At 41.5% G+C, this 24,400-nt stretch overlaps 1 long non-coding RNA gene across 1 annotated transcript in view; it reads right to left on the bottom strand.

Annotated features, from left to right (window-relative positions):
• Window positions 1–2,217: 2,217 nt before the first annotated feature.
• LOC143842637 (uncharacterized) overlaps window positions 2,218–24,400 on the bottom strand; it is a 57,258-nt gene continuing 35,075 nt past the window's right edge. Inside the window, exons 2-3 of the long non-coding RNA XR_013233245.1 lie at window positions 8,451–8,527; window positions 2,218–2,497 (exon numbers count right to left, since the gene is read on the bottom strand). This is a non-coding gene — a long non-coding RNA (uncharacterized LOC143842637). The remainder of the gene's footprint in view (window positions 2,498–8,450; window positions 8,528–24,400) is intronic.

Here is a 24,400-nt window from a genome sequence, read left to right as displayed (position 1 = left end):
CCTCACACTTGACAAACCTGCCTCAGAGAATACTAAGGAGATGTGACACTGAGGCATTATCATCCATCTTGTGCTTGGAGGATGCCTCAGGCTGATGGTTGAATTATACCATATGCTTTTAAATTGTCCTGCATTAGTCATTGCTATGCTCTGGATTATTTTCTCTTTTCCTCAATTTGTAATATTTTTCTTGTTTCTTTTACATAAGAGATTCAACCAGAGCAACGTGCTAATGTATCTGAATCATTGTATAAAATATTTCTATGTGAGCCAGGACCAACACTAGGGAGCCTCTCAAAATTATTCATATTTTGAGTACCCTAACATCCTCCATAAGATTACAGAGGAAACGTCTCATTGTTCTTTATGAAGCCACAAGGACCTCACTGAATTTCTCACTCATAGGCTGATGGGTGGAGGGCAGGAGAGGAATCAAAATGATTAAGGAACTTTCTGAATTAGAGAGCGTAAATCCACTAGGAACATCTCAAAGAGGAACAGTTTAAACTTCTAGTCATAAAAACATGCATACAAACAACATTGTTGGTCACTGCTTTAACCCAATTTAAAAACAGTGTAAGGTGGAGTAGAATAGCGGGGCTATGGAAGTTCTGAGCAATTAAAATGTTTATAATAGAATAATTCAATAAAAACACATAAAACAACACTAAAATCAGAGAGGCAGGTCAAGAGCTGTTTTTTGGGGATATACTAAATGAAACAAACAAACAAAAACCCTTCAGGCACTGGAGGAAGAAACCTACAGAGGCAGACAGATTTGTCTCTCTGGGGAGGGTATTCCAAAGGTTTGGTTTCATGACCAAGAAAGCCCATTCATGTTCAGAAGTATTTCTGTTCTTACCTGTGATATGAGTTGCCTGAGTAGTGCTAAGTAATTGCTTGTGCCCTGTTACTAAAAGCTTAGTTATAAAACTGAGTTGCGAAGTAGGTTCCTTGAATGGCTTTCCTTTGATTCTGGAAGGCCTTCTTCGGTGCTCACTCACCCCAGTTCAAAGTGGTCAACAAACATTTCTCCCATTCCCTCACACTGTTGTGTCAACCATCTGGATTTTATTTTTTTAAATCCACATACCCATGTATCACAGACATGACGTCTTGTTCCAGATTCTCTGCTTTTATTAGAGAGTTATACTTCAGAACACAGAATGGGACAAAATGACTGTCAGTGGTTTTCAACACTTCAGTGGTTTGTTTCATAATTAACTCCTGATTTGTGGCAAGAAAAATGCAATGTGTATTGCACCCTCAGTCTATCCTGTGGGGAAACAGACTTTATTTTCACAAAAGGTGGGACTGCATTGTTACGCAATCCCACCATCATGAAAATGCCCCTCCCCCATGTGGCGGAAACTTTCTGCCTCGGCTGCCTCATATGCAGCCAGAAATCTGGGGCTTACGAGGTCCACCACTGAAAATGGCCTCCCGTGGGGACACAGGAAGCAGCGAGGCAAATGGCCCCGTCACCAACACCTGGCAACAGCCCAGCATGGCTGCTGCTGTGCAGAAACAGTCTAAATGAGGTACACTTGACATAATGACTTTAACCATATATCCCATTCCTAGAAAAGAACTTTATTTCATCACAAATAGCAGAAAATGTTTCCCCTTTAGTTATTAAAAAAACTGCTTTCAGTCTCTGCCATGTCTCCTGAAGCTATAAATATATTTATGTTTGTATCAGAAACTTCTGGTTTCCAAGTTTTATCATCAGGCTGTAAAACAAGAGGTTTATACTTGCAGATGACAACTTTGAATTGTTTTAGCCCGGCGTGAAACCTCCAGTGCATAAACGGTCATAGATAAACAATAATATTACAATAGTATCATTACAGTAATTACAATATCTTTCTTACCATACTTCCCTATATGATAACACTGATACATGGATTATTTTACATTTTTTCATTCACTCTTCTTCACAATAGTACCACAGTCTCAATAAACGAACACAGTAGTAACCTCTAAATAACTTCTAGGATCTGTTGCTGCATTTTTACTTCATCACTGATACAGACTTTGAAAGACTTATTGCTTGTTCAAAATTTAAATAAATAGATCAAACATTTTTTGAAAACCTAAGAAAAATCTAGTAAAAGAATGCAACTTTCATTAGCATGGAAGTTATTTTTTTAAATTATATTATGGTAAAAATAAATTCTATTGTTGTGTAGCTGGAAGAAATATTGAAGGCCGAAGATACATTTCTTGTCATGGTGCTGATTTGTTTACCCTCCTGACGTAGCTCAGTTCAACAGAATAAGCATAACACAAAAGGAAAAAAGGAACAGGAAAGGAACTCTAAAACAAGCAAACATATATAAATTTTGAGATAATTTTTACAATTGTCCCATGGTGACCAGGTGGAATGACCACTGCAGGGGACAGATCTGGACAGAGAGGAGCCAAATAACGGTTGGTCTCAGGAAAGCTCACTGGGGGACCCTCGCAGTCACACTGATGCAGCCAGATGGAATGTCTGCGAGTAGAAGCAAATTGGGGAAGAATGTGCTGAAGCAGCAAATTAGCACTGAAGATATCCTGGAGCAGCAAATACTGCAGTATCAGGCTAAAGACCCCCACCTCATTGCAGACATGATAGCCTCAGCTGATATGTTTCACCTGTGATAGAACACTTAGGATGTGATTTTTAAATGTGTGGTCCTAGCCATCCTTCTGACCTAAATATTGCAATCTTAACAGCTCTCAGAAGAGTCAGCCCTAGTTAATAGTTGGATAAGAGACCACCAAGGAATTCCAGGATTGCTACACAAAGGTAGCCAAAGGTAGCCCTTGTTCTTCCTTGCCTTGAAAACTCTATGGGGTCACTGTACATTAGCTATGACTTGACAGCACTTTCCAACACCAGCTGTCCATTCTGTTTCTCTCCCCCACTCTTTCATTTCAGGCCCAAACCTATTTTTGGCCCTTCCAATAAGGAGTATTTGCAAATTTAGTTTCTTCCAGTCCTGCCTGAGATCCAATCAATTTTTTTAAACCTGGGATTAACTTCAAGCTTGCACTATTTTACTTTTCAAATAGAATATGCAACACAAGCTGATTCTGCACTTCGTTTTTTCCGTTGTGGATCCTGCTGAATTCAGATCAATTTAAACTCTGGTCTTCCTCTCCCCCCCCCCCACTTAAACAGAAAGTGTTCTGCACTCCATTGGGAAAGCTCTGAGTGGGAGAGGAGAGTCAAGCGCAGCAGGAGTCCCTTTCATGAACTGGGGTGGGAAGGGGGGGTAGGGAGAAGATTGGAGACAGCAGAGGAAGGGGAATAAATCCAAGAGGCAAATCTCTGCTGAGAGAAGTTAGGGCTTCTGGAGTGCAGTCCCTTTAAGACAAGCCTTGCAACCAGGAACCAGAAAGTCTTGGGAAGACTGCTTTGCTATAGCATTGGAGATATGAGGCAGGAACTTAATTTGCAAAAAGCAGAGATCTGCATATATACTGATGCTGATTTTTAGAATCATAGAATCATAGAGTTGGAAGGGGCCATACAGGCCATCTAGTCCAACCCCCTGCTCAACACAGGATCAGCCCAAAGCATCCAAGAAAAGTGTGTATCCAACATTTGCATGAAGACTGCCAGTGAGGGGGAGCTCACCACCTCCTTAGGCAGCCTATTCCACTGCTGAACTACTCTGACTGTGAAATTTTTTTCCTGATATCTAGCCTATATTGTTGTACTTGTAGTTTAAACCCATTACTGTGTGTCCTTTCCTCTGCAGCCAATGGGAACAGCATCCTGCCCTCTTCCAAATGACAACCTTTCACATACTTAAAGAGGGCTATCATGTCCCCTCTCAACCTCCTTTTCTCCAGGCTGAACATTCCCAAGTCCCTCAATCTATCTTCATAGGGCTTGGCCCCTTGGCCCCAAATCATCCTCGTCGCTCTCCTCTGTACCCTTTCAATTTTATCTACGTCCTTCTTGAAGTGAGGCCTCCAGAACTGCACACAATACTCCAGGTGTCGTATGTTTAGTTTACAATCCACAAGTACCCCAAGGTCTCGTTCACACACAGTGTTACCTAGAAGTGTATCCCCCATCCAGTAGGCATGCTTTTCATTTTTCTGACCCAGATGCAGAACTTTACACTTATCTTTATTAAATTGCATCTTGTTCTCATTTGCCCATTTTTCCATTGTGTTCAGATCTCGTTGAACTCTGTCTCTATCTTCTGGAGTATTTGCCAGTCCTCCCAATTTGGTGTCATCTGCAAACTTGATGAGTAGTCCCTCCACCCCCTCATCTAGATCATTAATAAATATGTTAAAAAGTACCGGACCGAGCACCAAGCCCTGAGGTACCCCGCTACTCACCTCCCTCCAGTCTGATGAAACACCATTGACAACAACTCTTTGAGTGTGGTTCTCTAACCAATTTCCTATCCACCTAACTATCTGAAAATCCAGATTGCAGTCCTTCAATTTATCCATCAGAACATCATGGGGAACCTTATCAAAAGCTTTACTAAAATCCAAGTAAATGATATCAACTGAATTTCCACGATCCAGAAAACCTGTCACTTGGTCAAAAAAGGAAACCAGGTTGGTCTGACAGGACCTGTTGGAGACAAATCCATGCTTGGATCACCAAATTGCCCTCCAGATGTTTGCAGATCGCTCCCTTTAATATCTGCTCCATTATCTGACCCACAACAGAGGTCAGCCTCACTGGTCTATAGTTTCCCAGGTCATCCTTCCTCTCTTTTTTGAAGATCGGAATAACTTTTGCTCTCATCCAGTCCTCTGGGACATCTCCAGTCCTTAAAGTGGTTCCGAAGATGATGGACAAGGGTTCTGTAAGTTCTCCGGAAAGTTCTTTGAGCACTCTCGGGTGCATTTCATCCGGCCCAGGGGATTTGAACTCATCCAGTGCAGCTAAATGCCTCTCAACAACCTCTCTGTCCATGTCAACCTGCCACCCATTCACTATCTCTTGGCTACTGCCATCTCTAGATGTGCCTAAACCCTTTGACCTGTGGGAAAAAAACAGATGTAAAATAGGTGCTGAGCCTTTCTGCTTTCTGCTTCGTTAGAGTTTGTCCATCCACACCCAACCGTGGGCCTATTGCCTCCTTTACTTTACGTTTGCTCCTGACATAACTGAAAAATCTTTTCTTTTTACAGTGGGCTTCCCTGGCCCATCTTAGCGCACTCTCAGCTTTGGCCTTTCTGATGATTGATGTACAGTGCCTGGTGACCTGTAGGTACTCTTCTTTAGAGCTCTGTCCTTCCCTCCATTTCCTGAACATCTCCCTTTTCTTTCTTAGTTCCTCTTTAAGTTCTCTGTTGATCCAAATAGGCTTCTTAGAGCTCCTGCAGTGTTTTTGTCTTTCTGGGATAGTCATTGATTGAGCATGCAATAGCTCTTGTTTGAGTAGCGTCCACCCTTCACATGCTCCCTTCCCTTCCAGCATTCTCATCCATGGTATGACACTCATCATGTCTCTGAGTTTATAAAAATTTGCCCTACGAAAATCCAACATCCGCGTCTGGCTACAAGCTTCCTTGGCTCCCCATCTCAAAAGGAATTCGATGAGGACATGGTCACTCCCCCCTAGGGTCCCCACCTCCTTCACCTCATCCACCAACTCTTGCCTGTTGGTCAGTATTAAGTCCAGTATGGCTGAACCTCTTGTGGGTTCATCTACCATTTGATAAATGAAATTGTCAGCCATGCAGGTTAGAAAGTTGCATGACTGAGGATGCTTTGCAGAGTTTTTTTCCCAGCACACATCTGGGAAATTGAAGTCACCCATGATGACAAGGTCCTGACGCTTGGATATTTTCTCAAGCTGCTCACAAAGTGCAGCATCCACACCCTCTCATTGGTCAGGCAGTTGGTAGCAGACACCAACCACCACACTGTTTGTTTTCCCCTCGCTTATTTTCACCCAGATGCTTTCCACTGTAGATATACTCTCCTTCACTAGAATTTCCCTTCCTCACATACAGTGCCACTCCTCCACTTCTTTGATCTATTCTGTTTTTCCTGAATAGTCAATATCCATCCTCTATTACATTCCAGTATTACAATTTTGAAATATTAAGGCTTATATCCAGTTTTGGATATCGCATGGTAGATTCTGTGAGCTTGCTTTGCTGAGAAAAAAGGGAAACTGATAATAAACTTTGATCCTATCATAGACCAATTAGCATCAGTGAAAACAAGGAAAACGCAGTTATAATTTTTATTTAGTGCCATAGTTAATTAAAATATTAATGACCTTTTTATTTTTGAACTGGTATTGTGGTAGTTATCTAAAAGATGGGTGTCAGATAGACAGGGGCATACTTTCAGTGCGTGCCATAGATACTATTTTCCATAGATATGCCTCTGGACAGGAGACTGCATACTGGCAACCATCTTGTGATGGATAATACCTCACAGAGTCCAAAAACCTTTGATTGACAGGGAGTTCAATTGGAATCTTGGGGAGTTAGTTAATAAATGCCAGTTAGGAACTGATAGTTGGAGAAGAGAGGCAAAGAGGCACGAGAGGATCACAGAAGATCCGCATTCAAGCTGAAAAGGGAAAGAATTTCTAATTAAGAGAAGTAATCCTTGCCCAATGAAAAGGGAGTTAGCTCTTGAAACAAGAGTGATACTGGTCTGTGTACGAAGAAGGATTGTGGGGCTTTGGTTATTTCTACTTGTCTTCTAAATCTTAGAGGTCAGTAAAACTCAAGAACCTGTGCTTGAGTGTTTAAGCAGATGATGAAAAGAAAGCCTCTCTTCTCCAAGTTTCAAAGTCATTGTTGAAAAGAAAAATCATTTGTTGGTGACATATAATCTAGATTTAGTGTGATTACAAAGTTGTATCCATTTTATTATCGGTTCACCTCATACATCCTACCCCTGATTCTACCTGACCTTTTCTCGTTTATGTTGAACTTTCCAAAGCTTCTTGTGTGTCATTTCAGTAGCTGAATATAAGAAGGTGATTTTGTCTATTTTCTCAGTTCCCAGGGCTGGGCCAGCATCTCTCTGTATAATAAAGCTGCTAGGTCGGACAGCCATAGACAAACAAATAAGAATAAAATGGATATAGGGGCTGCCCAGCAAGCAAGCAAGAAAAATCAAAGGGATTTTCCACTGTGCATGTGGGAGGGAATAGGGCAAGAGCACAGTACTCTTCCCCTGGTTGTTCAGAGCAGCTTTTTTTTTTTTTTTTAATTGTGTCAGGCTAATGACATGTCATTTTCAGGGAAAACCCAAAAGTGATGTCTTTCTTCTCTAGAAATCAATTTATCACTTTAAAAGATAGTAAGAGTCTCCTCTGGATCTCATCACACTTTCCAAGGACAACAGCAGCTCCAAATAGACTTTGATTTGTACCATGCTGGTGAACCATTAAGCAAGACCTATCAGCAATCCGGGCACATATCCATGGCAGACTTATGGAGCATTAGTAGTTTGTCTTAGAAAGAATTATATCCACAGCCCACAGTCTTCTATTAAAAGGTTATTTATTCAGATTGATCTGATTTGGACTGGTTTGAATTTCCCTCTGAAAATCCCACTTCAAAGAGGCAACCAAGATGCCTTTAAAGGCATCTCCTGCTTGCCTGCATATATCCTTTCCAGTCCTTATTTGGAAATATATCCAGGTTCCTTTACTTCCCTCTTGATCTTCAGTGATATACTTGTTGACTTCCTAGCCCTCTCTCCTCTTTGCACACTTGGAAAGAAAAGTACACTTTGTTCTTGGCTTAAGTTTCTGCAGTTATATTTGGGAATAGACTAATACCCCAAAATGTATTTTACTTGAGAAAGCTTGCTGGAGATTTGTATAGCTGCTGAAGCACATATACATTCGATACATTTCTGGATTACATTGGATTACTTGCTATCAGGATGCTTGGGTCCCCCACTAAAAATCACACCTTTGTTGGATTTGCACAGGTAGGTAGGAATAGTTCTTCTCCCCTATATTGCTCCACCTATTGCATGTAAATATCCAGCACAAAGACTTCCAGTCTTGATCTGCTCATAGTAAATAAAATATAAGTACAATGCAATCAGTGCTGACATTCCAGCCCAGACAAAAAATTTAAATATTGGACTCAAGCTAAAATGTAATCAACATTCATACTGCAATGCTCCCTCTGGCAATACTAACATAATAATTTCATATTATTGGGCTTTTTCACCCTCCTTCTTTTGTGTGCTTGTGCAAGGACATTGATTACAATTATCCTATGAAAAGTCATTCTCTTTCCTTCTGAAATAATATATTAAGCAGTTCAGATAACAATAGAAGGACTCTAGCATCATGCTCCCAGATTCACATTTGTTTAGCATTTGTACACTCGGAGCATGATTCATCTCCCTGAAGCAGTCAACTCTGTAGGGGTCACATCGATCTCAGTGGGCTGTTTTTGCTGTTTTGCCTTTAAGTGCACTTGGGACTCCTTACTTCTTTGAATGGGTTGTGTGTGATGGTTATTTGTTTCAGTTTTCCAGCAGAAGGAAGAACATGTGCAGGCAAATCCTCTACATGGGAAGATAACAAAAGAATTTTGCTGTATTTTCATTAACACAAATGGTTTTGAATATCTAACAATTACACTGTAAGATCTAATCCATTCAAATAGAGACTCCCAACCAATACAAGCTATTATACAAATTAGGTCTGGCTATTCTTTTGAAACAAACAAAAAGCACAATGAGCAGAACTGTATGCTTATATTTCTTGGAGAGACCAGGTTGATCCTCATGGCATTAATTGTTACATTTCTAGGCTTGCATTTGATTTATGTTCATTCCCATTTAGGAATCTAAGATTTGTTGTATTAACATTGTCTATTGGTGTATCAGCTTGGTGTAGTGGTTAGAAGTGCGGACTTTTAAATCTGGTGAGCTGGGTTTGATTCCCCACTCCTCTCCCACATGCAACCAGCTGGGTGACCTTGGACTCGCCACAGCACTGAGAAAGCTGTTCTGACCGAGCAGTGATATCAGGGTGCCTCACAGGGTGTCTGTTGTGGGGAGAGGAAAGGAAAGGTGAATGTAAGCTGCTTTGAGATTCCTTCAGCTAGAGAAAAGCAGCATATAAGAACCAACTCTCCTCCTCCTTCTCCTCTTCCTCCTCCTCCTCCTCCTTCTCCTTCTTCTCCTCCTCCTTATTCTTCTCCTTCTTCCTCTTCCCCTTCCTCTTCTCTTTCTTTTTCTTTTTCTTCTTTTTCTTACAACATTTTATGTACGCCTCAGTATTGACCTATGAAAGTAATTGGACTGGTCTGAAGTACACAGACAATAGTTTGAGGAACTTTTTGAGGAACAGATTCACTGCACAGTGTATTTCATTGTCATATAAAGCTGGATTGGTAGAAGAATATGCCTTGGTTTTCTGCTTGCAAGAGAGAGGACAGTTTTTGTTCATTTCTCTTTCCCACCCCATACAGACTTCCACTGCTCCTTATACCTTCTTGTGGGGTATTCTTACTCACAGGGTTGGGTTGCTAAGATCCACGTGAAGCCTGGAGAGCTTCCAGGATTTCAGCTGATCTCCAGAATACAGAGACCAGTTGCCTGAAGAAAATGACTGCTGTGGAAGATGGACTATTATTCACGCTAGTGCCATTGTAATGAGCACTGAACAAATCTAAAGTAAACCTTAGTTCACAGTCACTTACATTTCATCTCTCTCTAATGGATTCTGAGTAGTATTCATGGATCATAGTCAGGATGGGAACCTTAGTCTTCCAAATTATTGGTTGCTTCTACAGGCAGGTTTTGTTCCACTTGGACCCATTCCTAATGGCAGCAGCTATGCTGGGCTGCTGGCAGTGCAGTGTTACAGAGCAAAAAGCTCTGCAGTTTACTGTGACCCCATGAGGCGCAGAGGTGGAGAGAAACCCCGACATCTCATGATGTTGACACTGGCCAGGGGCTGCCCTGGTGCTGGCCAGACCCAGGCACCCAAAAGCCATGGGGCAGGGGATACCTTTGGAGTTCTGGTAGGCAGCCAGGGTGCCAATGAGCTCTCTGCCAAAGCATGGCCATGTGTCGTCAAACAATCTGAGTTCCGTGTAAGTAACCGTGATGGGCCCTCCTGACTTGCTGCCACCCAGCACCCTCATGAGGCTTCAGAGCTTTGGGCTGCATGACGAAATTTTGGAGGGACGGTACTGCATGTGGTGGTAAGAAACTCTAGACCAACTCCTCCCAGCTAAAATGCTGTGAGGCAGTCCACCGTGATGCCCTCCATGTGGAATTGGCCCTATTGTCCCGCTGAAATCTGTCCCCCTGGGAAACAAACCATGGGTTTTTTAAATTTTCTAAGAAGATGGGATTGCATTCCATGCAATCCCACCTCCCTGCAAAATAAAGAAGAATGCCCCAGTCTGCCCCATGGTGCAGCAAAGTGCCGTGAAGCTGACCGGGGCATTCTTTGCCCCCTCTGGGCCTGGAAGGCCAGCTTTTCCCTGTTCACATGGGCCTGCTGCGGAACAGGTCCTGTTGGCCCCTGTAGCAGCTAAGGGATTGTGGATTCTCCTGCGTCCCCTTTGGTCTAGGCCAACTGAGGGCCTAATCTGAAGCAGGCCTGGAAAGTGGTGTGCCCAGTTTCTACATCATGTTGAAGAGGGGATTTGCCATGCTTCCCTGTGACCACTCTCTCAGCCTTTTCTACCCATGTGGAATTGGCCACTGACCCACAAAAGCAGCCATTTATTCTTTATAGCTTCCAGAGGTCAAGGCTTATAGTTGAGGCCAAAAATAACATCCATCAAGAGAAGCTGGCTTCAGGGATGAGGCTGGGGTGGGTGGGAGACAGAAGACAAAGCATGGAAGATCAGCCCCTTGCAAAAAAAAAAAAAAAAAAAACTCTGTCCGATAATCTAGTTCAGGGTATTAATTATATTGTAAATGTTTTAACTTTTACATTTTGTATGTTGTTTTAATGCTGTTACCTGCCCTGATCAAAGTGGAATTGTGAGATACAGATCACTTTTATACTTTACATGAATATCAGCAAAAATCTGTACTTACATGTAATTCAACTATAGTGTGTGCAACAGCTCTGTCTTACTAGGTCAAATGTTATAGTTAAAAAGGATGGGGGAGATATAATCTTTGGTCTTTATTACTGAAAAATAACGACAATAATTTACAAGGAGCAAGTCACATAATATTTCAAATGGACTGCTCAGGCAAATTAATTTCAAATATAATTACAACAAATTCAGCAATTTAATTTCAAATTAATTTATGCCATTTACACTCACAGAAAGGATGGATTTGTCCCATTTTGTAATTAATTGCTCATACTTTCTCAAAAATCCTGCCACTCAACCACCAACATTTATTCTTTCTAAACTAACGCTTTGCTTCATTTGTAACAAAGTGTAAAATTGTTTCTACACCAATTAGCATGCTCTGTGAATTAGAGATTAACTTATTCTGGGGCATAGTAATTTACACCTCAGATTTATCTTCTGCCTAGAAAACATGTCTGAGCAGTAAGATATTGGCTAGTTTAGGAAACTGCCCACTATTCACATTGTAATGGATTTGATTCTATCACTCATCAAGGCTCCAGCAGGGAGTGCCAGCTCTGCATTAAGTGTGATTTCTAGTGTTTGGTCCTGTGGATGAATCTCTTAATAATTAAATGTACAGACAGAGGCCTTGTAGGTTGAACGATGGTCTTGGTTGTCTTCATGTTGATGAGCTGCGAAACTGATTTCTGTACTTCTCTTCTGGATAGATTGAAAAGGGACTCAGAGATAAGATACACTTCAATTGCTATAGTTAATTTTCTGTATTTCCACTACAATGTCGCCTTTAGTTCCATGCTCACAGAGTCTTAGGCAGCTCTGTGAAGGAAAATTTTGCTTTTCAATAAGGGAAACTTGATTTTATCTACCCTGGAAGAGGTCAAGTTGGCTATAACTAGCTAAATTGTCAACCTGGGCAAAACCTGTGAAACTGGCCTGCTGAAAACTTAGGCTGTGTATAAATTAGAAGTTTTTCTTGGTGACATGCTGTGCTTCTCTTTATCATTACTCTGTTTTCTTCACACAAGCTCTTTGCAAAAGGCAGGATCATCAATAGTATATACACAGCCTAGTAAGAACAGTTGTATTGTGTGAGGCTGAATGCATGCATCAAATTAACACATGGAGAGGAAGATCGTCTGCCACCATGAGATTGTTTCTTATCCTCGCATGGAAAGTTTTGTTTTTCTTTGAAGCTACTGCTCACCAATTCATTGGTTTCCCATGAGTTCTAATATTCTGAAAGAAGAAGAAGAAAAAATCTCCCCCACTTTTCCCACTCCATGCAGTTTTATAAACTGCAGATTTATGTCCACCCTCTTGCCATCTTTTTTCTAAATATGTGCCCCACACTTTCAGGCATTTTCATATAAGGAAAACATTTGAACTTCATGATTGTATTAGTTGCCTGTGAAGCAATGGGGTCAACACTTTGGGAAGCAGCATGACATCACAGCAAGAAAAGGACTATATAGGCAAAAACAAGGAGCCACCTCATGACATACTACAGAATTAATGGGTGCAATTCTGCACCCAGCCATGGATGTATAGTGACAGCCAACAAGATATTATGACTGTAGATGTTGTAATTGTACGGGCAGATTGTAAAATATTTCTCCCATTTTAGTATGTATGTAAAATAGCTTGTGTTAAGATCCATGATCTTCACATTTGTCTTGAATTGGATGAAGTGACAGCAATGAAAAAAATTTATTCAGAAATGATAGCATAGTATTTAAAATGTAAAATGCATACAGAATGTATATAGAGGGCCATTCCGCACGACTTAAATGGAACAGAAGTCTTACCTTTGGTAAACGCTACTAATTCAACGTTGCGCATGACATCGCACACAATCCGCAACACTCCCGCAAAAATCACTTCATTGTAGCACTTTTCAGGAAATCGGGAAAAGTGGATTTCTCCTGAAAAAAACACTTCTGAGCACAAACTGCAACACATCAGCAAAAGGCATGTGCATTCTCAATGTAGCGGTAGAAAGAAAGTCCCTCCCCCGCTCTCGCCCCTGAACTTCAGGAGAAGCGATCGCCATTCCCCCCCCCCCCCTTAGACTGGGGAAAGCAACGAACGAGCAAGGCTTCTCAGAGGCTTCTCTGGCTAAAGTCCCTCCACAGAAGTGAAGCGAACTTCCGGAGAAGCGATCGCCCGAGAATCTCAACAGCAGAAAGACCTGTGGTCAGAACGGGTCTGGCTAAGCTCATGTGGAGCGGCGCTGCCCGGCAGGCAAGGTGGCAGGTAAGAAGGAGCCCTAGAGCAGGTCTGGGCAGCAGTGGCTGTGGTGGCAGGAGTGGGGGGGGGTCCCTGAAGACAGCAGCAGCTCCAGAGGAATAAGACGGGTGCTCCCACCCCCTTTGCAGCCCCCCAACTACTGGAGTGACAATTGCTGATCTGTTTCATTTGTAAAACAAAGTCAATTCTCCCGCTTGCCCTGGGAGAAAGCCCATGTTGAATGGCTGCTAGCTGCTGCTTGATGGCTGCTGCTGCGGAACAGGTGCGGGCATTTGGCAAGCAAATCTCCCGCCCTAACGCGGCTGGCCAAGGAGGGCCAAGGCAGCTGCAAAAGCGCCCTTCCAAATAACAGGAAAGTGGCACAACTCTCGGGCAGGTCTCAGAGGAGAATAAGAGCTCTGCAGCAAGTCCAGAACCCCCCCCCTCACTTTTCAGCATGCCAGCAGCCCACAGTTTGCAAGGGGATCTTTCCCAGTTAGCGCGCTTGTTGTCACTTGCCATTTTTTCCCCCTTAGACCAGCGAAAGCAACAAACAAGCGAGGCTTCTCCACAGAAGTGATTAACACAGTAAAACAAAGCTCCCTACTGCAAGTGTCTTTAAAGTTTCCAAGGACAATACAGCCCCCCTGTTTGACACTGCCCGTAATTTTGGCCACAAATCGTGCCCATGGGGGGGGGGAGATTTTTTTTTTTACTTGAGCGTGTAAACAATTAAGCGCCAGCTCATACGCCAGCAAAAAAGTTCTTTCTGAATCAATGATTGAACACATATTCGTTGCAACGGGTGTGTTTGCGTTTTTAATAACATTCTTAAGGGGAAAGGGGCTTTTTGGGAGCATGAACATAACAGCCCATTGGCTGTTCCATTTGATTGACGCCCAGGCGCAGGAATAAGCACAGACAAATTTAGCTTCCTTTGTTGCGATTCCAGCGAGATTGGAAACCTGTGGGGAATCAATACAACGCTATTGGGACTTCTATATTCCACTAAATATAAAGGTATGCACAATGACGAAATTCCACTATTTAATATAGCATTTCTGCATTCTGAAAACATTTAACAACATTGGTCCTTGTGTGGAAAGCCCCAGAGAGTATACAGAATACAGAATGAATGAAAACATGACCCAGAGACTATATGGCAAAGTAGGTAGTAAGAAAACACAACAGTGGCAAAAGAAGGGAAAACACATAGGCTGTTGGTACAGAGACCATTATCTTAAAGGTTGATTTTTAATACAAGGCACCAAGCACTTGGTTTTTTAAAGGACATTTTAATTTGTTTTATAGTTATGAAGCTAGCCTTTTTTCCCTTGCAAAATAATATACAGAACTCAGAAAGCTATTTAACTAGAAAGATCAATAAACTTAGCCATACACTTTCCTTTTTCTTAAACTGGCAAGAAGGGGAAATCTATGCAGAAATTAGAACAATTAATTTTTTCATAAAATAAGTAACTAAAAAAAATCAAAGATTTTTTAAAGGCAACTGAGGGAAGATACCAAAAGTAGGTTTTGGGAACTCACAACACAGATGAGGGTGCTCCTTGGACCCAAAGTGAGATGGTATTTTCAGTATTCATGTGGATTATAGGCGGTCATTATTCCTGTTTTTAATCTGAAGCTGAGGTAACTGATTAGACTTTACTTGATTGAATAATTTAAGGGGAAAAGTGTGCCTGTTTGCCTGAAATGGTGTAGTTTCTGAGAGGTCATATGGGTGGGAATTCTAGGCCCTAAGAGTCACTTAACTGGGGGAATACTATCACCATCTAAATTCAGTATTCATATCTATGGAAAATTACTCCTTATTACTCCTCCCCATCCATTTCCCTTCCTTAGAGGCAAGTTTTCCCCTCTGTTTTTCTTTCCCTTTTGTGACTGCACCACCCTAGTTGTCTGTTTTCCTATTTCCCAAAGAATTCTGACCATGTCAGTATGATATTTTGTCTGTTTGATCAGCCTAGGAACCTGAGGGAAGGATTGGGAGCCCCTTTTAACTTAAATGGCACTCAAGATGTTTTAGTATTCAACACTAGCAAATAATTTATTCAGTATAGAGGGGGAAGGTCAGGTGAAATCATGGTAAACATTTTTGAGGTACTCAATATAGATCAATCTGAGGTGAAATCAATACACACACAGACTTGGTTTCAGAATAATGAGAGTTGGCTTTTATACTTTTGGGAGTCTGACTCTGTCCGCTGTTCCCCATCCTGAAGCCCACCATAAGAGGCTAAGTGGATAATGTACTATGGCAACACTCTGGCAGGGGAGGCCCGGCATGCTCACATTTCCAGGTGCCAGGGGGGAACCATGTAGAGGTGGCCAGGGTTCCCCTTACTGCCTTCCAAAACCGGAGGTTCTGGTGGGTGGGGAGGAGTGAGTTTCCAAGTCGAGTGGCTTGGCAGCTCCACATTACACCACTGGAATCAGGCTTCCTTGTGGTCAGCTGACAGCAAGATGGCAGGATCTACCCATGTTGTACCAACACTCCTTGCTATGGGTTAATAAAGCTGTGGTCTAATTAGCTGCCAAAAAGTATGCTGGTGTATGTGTGAGAACCCTAAGCTAGGGGAGATTGCACTTAATCAGTTCATGATGCCTGCACACCCTTCATCTCCTGTCCCTGAAATTTTCAGTGTCATGGCAGAACCCAGGTACCATTTTGAGACTTTCTAGTTTCAGGCCCTTGGCACATAGACTGTAAAAGGAGGTGCCTCATAAAACAACTAAGTATAAAATAAGATTGGGACCCCACAGATCAAAGGGTATTAGCTGGATGAAGGGATGGGGTCCTTAGAAGATCCCAAGCTGATAATTTTCACAGAGGAAATCAAAATAAGCACAACAAAGTTGATCAGCAGGATACACTTGGGGAAAATGTAATCTAACAAATATGTCTATTCATATTTGCAAACTGAAATGCTTAAATACATAATACACACCTCCGAGGGCAGTTGTTATTTCCCCCAAATGGTAGGCTCCTTAGGAGCCTTCTTTAGTTTCTATCTAATCAACACATTTGTTATAAAGGAACCTGGGTCTCTGTTTTAATTTGTGAAATGTCCATTCTGATTAACAGCAAAAATTTAGTGCTTATTTGAAAGCTATTTCATACACTAAATTTCTTTAATACAACTGGAGTTAAAAGCATTCAGTTTATAACTAATAGATAAAAAAGAATTTCTGAACAGAGCTAGACATAGATCTGAAGAACCACTCCTTGGGTGGAATATTAAAGACAAATTAGAGTGTGTTGTACTGAAATAAAATTCTCATAACAAGCTTGGCCAGAGTTTGACCTATAAAAGATTTGTTGCTCATATAAGAGCAGGCTTGTGATTAAATTTTTTTTTTTAGTGAAACCTGTTTGGCTATGAATCACTTACACAAATAGAAATCATCCCTGGGCAGCTATGGAATACTGTTAAAGCAAACACCTCACTGAAGTCAAACCAAGGTTTTCCAAAGTTTATGGCTTATTATCAGATGGATGTGGTAAAGGGAAATCAGTTCCTATATAAAGTGGTGTTCAACTTCTTTCCCCTTCTTTATCACAGTATTATTAACAGATATAAAACGTGGAGACCTGTGAGAATTGTAGGGTTCATTCCAACAAGAATGTGGGTTAATAGGACATTCTGGCAGTAGATCATGGTAATTGTAGTCCATGGACACCTGGAGAATGGCATTTGACCACTCCTACTCTATAGTATTACCATCATGTTTCTAGACTGTTGAATCGCATTGGTATGAAGCCAGATGTCATTTTATCCCCAGAGTTTCTCTGCTGACACCAAATGCAGGTATCCTTTCTGTGGGAGGTTGACCTACTGAACCTGGCATTTGGCAAACCTGTTCTGCAGTCCTCCCACTACCATCTTCCCCTTTGCAGTCACTCTATTTCTTTCTTGTTCCTTCCCTCTTCTCTGTTGCAATGGTGGTCTCTCCTCTCTCCCCTCTTCTATAATCCCACAGCACGTTTGATCACTGTTTATGAGGGCTACTATACGTAGTCTGTCATGGTGGCCTCTAGATCTCATGTTGCTTTAACAGCCAAAGTGAGAAGGAAAAATTGAAAACAAAACTTTTTAAGGACAGGTCTTCTGTTCAGGAAAGTGTTCTTAGGATGGCACTGTGAACCAGACCACTGTGAACCAGTGGCACTGCTCACTGAATAATCCCCTCAAAAATCAGAATGTAACTGTATCCGGAATTTGAAAATGACTGGCAATTTTCCCTCCCAGATACAATACCCTTGGCTTGTAGTCTTGCAGATAATTCTTTTCTGACTGACCTCCCACACATAGCTTCAGCATAGCAATGTTGTTCAAATATTAATAAAACCAACTCTTTAAGCATCTTATTGCCAGTGTTTACACTTTGCAACAATTATGCCATTAAATTATAATTGCAGTTAAAACTTTATTTCCAGATTGCTCATCGCTTAGCAGACTGAACCAGTGCTGATGGCAGAACATGCATTTCAGCTTGTATCATTGCAGTAGTAGTAAGCATATGTCATTTTGCTTTTGGAAAGAAGGGATATCAGCATCAAAGAAGCCAAATTGTGGGCTTTAAGTGACATAATTAAAAATGCTGTTCACATAAAAGCAATTTTAAAAGTTACCAACTGCTGTGTATCATTATTACCACAGTCAGAATGGAATGAGATTTTATGATAAGATATCAGCAGTATTTCTGTGTTTTGCTACTCAACAGTTCGTACAGGAAGAACTGAGAGTAGGTTTGTCAACTAGCCACTTACTGGCCCAAGCAGAAGTTCGTTTTCCTGGCCATTTACCAGGAAGAAGATCGGAATGTCAGTTTAAAAAAAAGTATTTGGCATAGGTTCATTCTTAGGTCTTTATTTATATAAAACATGTTAAAAAGAAAACAGAACCTTACAGAGGGACTTTTTGTACATCATCAAAGGCACACAGCATCTGAATTATTTATTTTAGAATTATCATCAGGGAAGGGCATTTGTAACCATATCCAAGAAACCATGTCTGTAAATTCTATATTAGCTAGTAGGGGTGTGCATTCAGATTTACCCATGCAGGAATTCTACCCCCAAATATCTTACCATTATTTTTCAAGGTAGATTTTGACATCCCAAATACATCTGACTTTTCTCAGGAAAAAAAATCCTGAAAAAAATCTTGGATTCATTCAGGATTGACCAGGTAGGTCTAAAGCCAGCAGAGAGAAAGGAGCAGATTGTTCCCATATTTCAGTTGTTTGTTGAGCTTCTACTGCAGTCCTTTTTAAATCTAAAAGGACTACAGAAGACAACTGGAGGATCAGCTGTGCAGATAGGGAGCAGACAGTTCCCATCAGCTCAGCTTGGGGTTGGCTGATCATACAGCCCAGTTTAAACCAGGCTGAAGGAGAACCCAACCCCAGGATCTGCCGTGCCAGCGGAAGCAAATTGTGCTGCCTTCTCCTGCAGCCAAGTTTAAACTGTGTGGCAGAATAGTTTAAACTGAACTGCAGGACAGGCAAGCCCAGCTAGGATAGACTGTGCCACATGGAGCAATGTATTCCTTGTGGCACAGGAGTTCCTGGAGCTTGCTTTTCTATCAGTCCATCTTAAACTGGACTGCAGGAGAGGCGAGCCCCTCCAGGATCTCTGGGGTCATATTTAGAAATGTGCTCTGCACAGCACAGCAGCTCCTAGGGTTGTGTTCTCCTATAGTCCAATTTAAACTAGACTCCAGGAGAAGCAGTCCCAGTCAGGATCAGCAGTGCCACACCGAGCAATGTGCAACATGTGGCACAGCAGCTCCTAGTGCTGTCTTCTTCTGCAGTCCAGTTTAAACAGTGAAAGGTAGGATTTCAGAGAACCATGTGTGGGAAAAAATAAACCTGCGCCACAACTGTAAAAATGCACAGGGATGACAGATATGTGGGAGAACTAGTTCAATGCTTGTGGATCAACTCCTAAGAAAATCAGAAGTAACTTGAATGTACAGAAAAGGTCCTAATGGTTTGGTTTCATGTATTTGATGATAGCTGATTTCCCTATTATTAGTTTTGTCAGTCATTTGACAATGAAGAAAATGTTGGCTGTTCATTCATAAGTCTCCTTGATCTAACCCCCCCCCCCCAATGTCCAGTGATTACATATTAAAAAATCTACTGCTGAAAAACAAATCCTTCCAGGGCCATCAAGAAATCCCAGGGTTTCATGAAACCCTGGTTGAGAAATCCTGTAGTAGACAGAAATGGTTGAATGAAAGACTGATACAGTCAGATTTTGATGTTAAGGTACATTGTAATTATATGTTTGTTAATTGTTTTGGGTTCTATACTGTCACAGCCTGTGGTGAAAAATGGGGCGGATCTTTGAGGGCTGGCCTTCCCTATGCGGGGGCTCCCAGAAGGGGCTGTGTGGTTGCTAAGTTTGAGGGAAGCTAGGATTTTCCAGGTGGCAGATAGATCCCAACAGAGGCGGATGCCCAGGGAGATCATATCTAGTAGCCACCTCCCTTGGGTCATCAGGCCAGGATGTCCTGGGCAAATTGGCTGGATAGCCTGGCTGCCCAGTGAGGGTTAGGCCACAAGACAGCCACAAGGCTAGCCACAAGACAGTGGATCCAGCCCCATTTACGCCTAGCTCAAAAATAAAGGCTGTGGCCAATCTTTATGCCAAAATAGCTGTGTACATGTCCTTCATGTCCCTGTGCAAGGCAATACAATTTATAACAAGGCAAACTGCTTGGTTCAAAAAACCCCCAAAGACTTTGTGTTTGTGTGTGTGTGCATATGTCTACAAAGATGCCACTTACACATTGTGATCAAATGACAATTAGAGCAAATCGAGTGTTTACCCATCACAGCCTTCTGCAGAAAGAACATCTGTGGATAGATGAGTGATTAATTTTGTTAGAGGTGTTTTTACTCATTTGACAAATTACAAATATGTTATGACTTTATTTATTGCTGTGACATTTCTATTTGTCACAGAAAATACTTGTACAGAAGACCTATTATCATTTTCTTGTTTGAAGCTTGAAGAATTGTTCCTCCTCTAGGAAATTTCTTCAATCAAATTAAATAATGATTAACAATTTCACCAATTTAAATGTTGTAGCATAGCTCATAATTTAACTGAAACTCTTTATATAGAAAAAGTGCAGCATTTGAGCATTAAATCAAATTGAAACAGAAGACAAGGTATCTAATTAGTGTTCAGGAGTGCTTTGAAATTGGGAAGTGTTATTTTTTAAATTGTTCTCCAACTGGCTTTGTATTGTAATAAGTATAAAATCCTTTGATGAGAGAATCAAGCACTGTTCTAATCCAATTGTAATCCAATTTTAGAATAATAATATAGGTTTAGTAATAACTAATATAGGCTTAGTAATAACTAAGATTCTTTCTTTTTTGGTTGCTCACAGTTGATTAGCAAAATCCATGCAGCTAATGCATGGTGTGCTTTCCATGAGACATGGAAGATGATGGGTACATGCATAGCCCAGTCATGGAGCAAATTCTTTGCCTATAAAAGATTCCAAATTTAGTGTTCAGGTATATTTTTACACGATAAGAATCTCATGTAGAAGGGCTGGCTCAAGAATCACTGCCAGCCACAGAAGGCAATGTGGAGTTACCAGAACAGATGGTTAGACTTAGTATAATAAGAAGAGCTGGGTTCATTCTGCACACATTTAATAATGCACTTTCAATGGGCTTTTGCTGATGGGTTTTCCTCTACAAAACAGGAAAATCTGCTTCAGAAGTGCATTATCCAACATGTGAGGAAAGAGTCATTTTTTGTACCCTGACTTTTACTACCCAAAGATGTCTCAAAGTGGCTTACAATCACCTACCATTCCTCTCCCTACAGCAGATACTATGGGAAGTAGGTAGGGCTGAGAGAGAATTGTGACTGGCTCAAGGTCACCCAAATGGCTACATGTGGAGGATGGGGGAATCAAACTCAGTTCTCCAGATTAGAGGTCACCAAGCTGGCTATGAAGGCTGTGGCACAGATTTGTTCACTGCCTAAGAACCAAGTTGACCATTTTATTTATGTTTCCCAAACTTGGAGATAATTATAAAAATATGGAACTTTTTTGGGTTGGGAATACTAAGAATATTTTGTTGTAGGTTAAAATGGCTATTAGATATGTAATATCTCCTCTCAATTAGGAATGCCTGCTAATGGTCATATGTATTCCACATTTATATTTTATTTTAAATGTTTATAGTATAGATGTTAAAATTCCAATCAACAACTATTTTTATATTACTAATAGTTGACATATGAGATGATTCTATAAGTTCATGACATCTAAATATCACACAAAAAGTATAATTTATAACAGAGAATCACCTGTTAAGTGCTTTTTAGCACCTCTTTAATGAAAGCTTCTGCAATTCTTAGCTAGAAGTGCATTTATGTGTCTATCAGGTAGTCCTTAGAAAGGCAGAAACTAATGGAGCAACTGGTATGTAACTTCAGGCTTTGATTGTACCTGTCCTATCATAACTGTTTTGTCTTAGAAATAATAGCTGGAGTCAAGTTGATCTTTCCTTAACTAACCTGGGGAGGAGTTAATAAAATCAGAGTTTAGTAGCACATTTAAGACAGAGTGGCTTTCTGTTAATCTGTGTGGTCTACAGTGGACTTGTTGAATGCACACACAACAGAAGAAGAAGGGAAGGGAAGAGATCAATCTGCTGCCTGCCCCCCCAAGTCTTCCAATTTACTCCTCTTGGAATGTCTTCTCAGAGCCCTGCTGGCTCTGGCATAAAATGGCTAAAGGAAGGCTGTTGCAAGCAAAAGGGTTTAGGTATTCATTCAGGAGAGGACTGTGTCTAAAGCAGCCATTTTCACCAGTGAAACTGATCTCTGTAGTTTGGAGATGACCTATAATTCCAAGGGATCCCCACATCCCACCTGGAGACTGGCATCCCTAGCTCAAAGCTACTACACCTGGATCCAGTGCAAGTACTGTACACAGCCTGGGCTAGAATTCATTTCTTCCCAGGTTTCCCTTGGTCTTGGCAGCCAGATCTTGCTAGAATTGCCAACTTCCCAAAGTTTCAAGTGATCTTCAAATCATACAGATCATTCCTCCTGAGGAGAATTGTTTTGCATGGTGGACTTTATAACAGACTAGCAGGAAAGCCCATTGCAAGCAGGAATGCAATGAGCGCTAGGACCCAGGGGACACAGGGAGGTGCAGATCTCTCTATGTGTGTCTCTCTCCCTTTCGCTGCTGCGTCTCGTTCTTAGGAGGGAAGCAGGGCTGGTGTGCAGTTCGGGGTAGCTCTCTGTCTGTCTGTCTCTGCCTCCGTCGCAGTAGGGGTGGCTTTCTCTGTGCCTCTGTCAGCAGCTTGGGGCAGCTCTCTCTGTGTTTCTCTCTGCCTCCCTCGCAACAGGAGTGATAGGAGGGAATGAGGGCTCATGTTCATTCTGGCAGGGCTCTGTGTGTCTCTGTCTCTGGTGTGTCTGAGAGGAACGTGGCTAGCATCCAGGGAGGGAGGGCAGGAGCAGCAATGCTGGCTGCACCCTGATTGGCCTTATTCCAACTTGGAGAGGGGACACGTTCCACCCCCAAGGCTGTTTCACAAATATATAGAGCAGGGGTAGTCAAACTGCGGCCCTCCAGATGTCCATGGACTACAATTCCCAGGAGCCCCCTGCCAGCGAATGCTGGCAGGGGCTCCTGGGAATTGTAGTCCATGGACATCTGGGGGGCCGCAGTTTGACTACCCCTGATATAGAGGAACCATGGATTAGGATGAGATTATTGCTTCCTTGTTTTGCTCAGGCAAGGTACTGTACACACAGAATGAAACTAACTTATTTAACAATCATTTTATATTTTATTAGTGATGCCCCAAACACTGTAAACATGTGACTTCTGGGGATTTGGAAGGGAAGCATGACCAGCTAGCATAACTTTTGGGGTTACTCAAAGACTGAAGAATATTTCAGGGGTTAATCCACAGACAAAGGTTGAGAAAGGCTGCCATAGACAAACCCTTTAAACAGCAAATCATGTCCTCTCAGGGTCCAGTTTGGGTAAGAAGACAAATGCTAAAGGAAGATTTCAACTCATTTCTCCCTGATCAAAATCCAGCTCTGTAACACAGTAGTTCTTTCCTCACCTTGTACCATGATTTCCACTCTGACATTTAGCTTTTAAAGTTGCTGTTGAAAATTTTTTTTTAGTTGCTGTTGAAAATTATTATTATCAGACCTCAGATCTTAATGAGCAGGTTATGCAGGCCAAATGACCAGTTATGTGTTTTAATTTAATGTCTAAGGAAACCATGAATGCCATTTGCTGACTCCCAACATCTACAAAAAGCCTGTGCAGAGAATGTTGGCAGATCAATATATCTATTTGTTTTTCTACAGCTATTAAGAAGAAACCCTGAGAGACATGAGTTTGTTGGGCACAAAGAAACACAGTATGCGACTGTTGACGTGCTGTATAACTGTGTGTTTGAAGCAGAAAACCTGAGGCGTTTTTGTGCTAGCAATTCTTTTCATCCTTTTCTTTGGAATTGGAAGCCTTTAAAGAGGGATATGGGGCCTCAATGAAAATTGCATCAAGTAATTACTTATAATTTTATTATCTTCTTGTCCAATGTATAATGGCACCAATGGGAATAAGTTGCAAGTACTTCCTGGCAGCTTATAGCAAGCAGTTGGGTTGGGAAGCACTTCCTATTCAATCAATCTACAGAAAACCCTTTGTGGACAGATGCAAGAAATATGCCTTTACCAACCATCATGTGTTGGGCATCATTCAAACTTATGCTTACAGTACAGCTGAATAAGAGATTCTCTCACAATCCATAAAAATAAACAGGAGTCGTGTGATACTAGCAAACTTTTGTTGACTGAAATCCAGTTAGTTTGATGTATGTATGTATGTATGTATGTATGTATGTATGTATGTATGTATGTATGTATGTATGTATGTATGTATGTATGTATGTATGTATGTATGTATGTATAGAACAGGGGTAGTCGAACTGCGGCCCTCCAGATGTCCATGAACTACAATTCCCAGAAGCCCCTGCCAGCAAATGCTGGCAGGGGCTTCTGGGAATTGTAGTCCATGGACATCTGGAGGGCCGCAGT

The sequence above is a fragment of the Paroedura picta genome, chromosome 8 (assembly GCF_049243985.1).
Source record: "Paroedura picta isolate Pp20150507F chromosome 8, Ppicta_v3.0, whole genome shotgun sequence".
NCBI classification, from domain to species: domain Eukaryota; kingdom Metazoa; phylum Chordata; class Lepidosauria; order Squamata; family Gekkonidae; genus Paroedura; species Paroedura picta.
This window is presented reverse-complemented; position numbering and strand designations above follow the sequence as displayed.